Source organism: Globicephala melas, chromosome 15 (assembly GCF_963455315.2).
Source record: "Globicephala melas chromosome 15, mGloMel1.2, whole genome shotgun sequence".
Taxonomy (NCBI): Eukaryota; Metazoa; Chordata; class Mammalia; order Artiodactyla; family Delphinidae; genus Globicephala; species Globicephala melas.
Window position 1 is genome coordinate 31,214,506 of NC_083328.1, and position 2,429 is coordinate 31,216,934.

A 2,429-nucleotide genomic window follows, 5' to 3' on the forward strand; every position below is an offset into this window, starting at 1 on the left:
AGAAACAAGTCGTCATTATTACTGTTGTTATTTTAGAGAGGAAAAATTTTCCTGGTTAATTGCTTCTTCATAATGAATCATTGCCACAACATTTTTGTGTCTCTGAAGTAAAGGTTGTCAAAAAGTTCTAATAAGCCAATGGATTTCTGTGTTGTCAATAAACTTATACCGTCAAAGGCAGCATTAGCTCGATGAAGAATGATTCAGCCTTTTCATGAAGATGGCGCCGAAAGCGAAGAAGGAAGTCCCTGCCCCTCCCAAAGCCGAAGCCAAAGCAAAAGCTTTGAAGGCCAAGAAAGCAGTGTTGAAAGGCGTACACAGCCACAAAAAAAAGAAGATCCGGACGTCACCCACCTTCCGACGGCCCAAAACACTGCGGCTCAGGAGGCAGCCCAAATATCCTCGGAAGAGCGCCCCTAGGAGAAACAAGCTTGACCACTATGCCATCATCAAGTTCCCCCTCACCACCGAGTCAGCCATGAAGAAAATAGAAGACAACAACACACTGGTGTTCATTGTGGATGTCAAGGCCAACAAGCACCAGATTAATAAACAGGCTGTGAAGAAGCTCTATGACATTGACGTGGCTAAGGTCAACACCCTGATCAGGCCTGATGGAGAGAAGAAGGCATATGTTCGACTGGCTCCTGACTATGACGCTTTGGATGTTGCCAACAAAATTGGGATCATCTAAACTGAGTCCAGCTGACTAATTCTAAATATAAAAGTTTTCACTAAAAAAAAAAAAAAAAAAAAAAAGAATGATTCAAATCAACATGATCTTGAAATACATGGGCCCATCATGAGGCCTCTGTTTCTTTCTCTCTCACAATTATATAAGGAGACACACCATAATTCTTTCTGGAAGTATGATGCTTGCATTGATGTATCACTGTAACCAACTGTCTTCTTGCAGTGGACTTGTGTTGTCTTTATTTGCCTGTGTTAGATTTCGGTGCTTTTTATCAAAAATATTTCCATTGTTCTTTCATGCTGAGCACATGGTAGGGCATGCTTTTCTGCCCCATGAAGTTGGAGGTGGCCATGCGATTTGCTTTGGAAAAAAGATAAAGCAGAAATGATAGGTGTGACTCCCAAGAAGAGGCTTTTAACAGCCAATGGGAAATTCACCACACCCATTTTCTTCCTAGCTCAGCACTCTCCTTCACTTTGAGCAAAGATGAGATGATGTAAAACAGAGCCCCCTCTCCCCAACCACAATGGACAATGGTGTGAAGAGGAATAAACAGGTGTTGTTTTAAGCTACTGAGGTTTGGGGATTATTTGTTACAGTAGCATAACCCATCCTATCTGACTAATACATTTTCTTTCATTTATTTCTGCTCTAATCCTTTTTGTGTGGTTGGGGGAACAGAGACGGAATAACAGCCTCTCCTTCTCCATTTCAGAGGTGATTACTTAGCCCCATTCTGGCCAAACAAATCATCCTGTCCTCAATTACTGGTTCAAAAACAAGCAAATGATCCAAGCCAGAGCATTGAGAATCAATCCCTAGTTAAGAAAGAAGATCTCTCTCTACGCAGGGGGTTCGTTAAGCAGGTGGAACAAAGGCTAGAGGTATTGGTGACCATTTTTTATGGCTACTTTGGAAGATTCCCTCTGAGAATAAAGGCTCCCAAAGAAGCGACAGCTCAGATATGGAGAGGGACAGATTCATGATGATATTATCTAAGCGCTCAGATTCAGAACATGCTTGCTTTCTGGTGATACTAATCAGTAACTTCCCTAAAAAAAAATTTGGTTTTTGCTAAGTTTTTTTCACTTGTAGTAAAAATCTTAACTAATATTCTTCCTAAACACACTAGATGAAGGATCTTGGGTTTTCAACCACATTCATCTACAGAATAAAGTTGAAATCTCTCAAGTATGGCCTTCAGTGCCTTTCAGGTTTTAAGCTCGACACACATTTCCAACTTTACATCTGGGTCACATCCTTTACCCTCCTCTGTTCCCCAGTGTTACGCCGGATTGCACACTGGCCATCCTCCAAGGACAACCTGGACTTTCCCAGGGCCATGCTCATGCTGCCTTGGGCTACGGTGACTCATGCTTGGGTCTCCCCCCTCCCCACTTGAACGCCAGCTCCATTAAACAGGGAGGGGGCAGTATTTCATTGCACTTTTATTTTCTTCATAGTGTCAAATGCAGATTCGTGCGCAGTAGTAAGTGCTAAGTAAACAGCTGCAGAACCGAACCAAATTCTGCATTCCAAGAAGTCTGCTCATCACATGCTGAGCATGGTCAGACCCCTGGTACATAAACCCTGTGTGTGGTTGAGCTTCTGAGAAAGCCACGGTTGATTCTGTTTTTATTCACCCAGATGTCATATTTCAGGGCTCCAGTGGAAACCCAATTTCTTTGTTTAGGCTGTATCTTTAAATATCTCCTTTCCAGAAGTCAAGAGGCTC

The 2,429-nt window shown here is 42.5% G+C and overlaps 1 pseudogene; it reads left to right on the forward strand.

Moving 5' to 3' along the window:
• Positions 1-213: 213 nt before the first annotated feature.
• Positions 214-753, forward strand: LOC115867626 (large ribosomal subunit protein uL23 pseudogene; annotated as a pseudogene).
• The last annotated feature ends 1,676 nt before the right edge of the window (positions 754-2,429 follow it).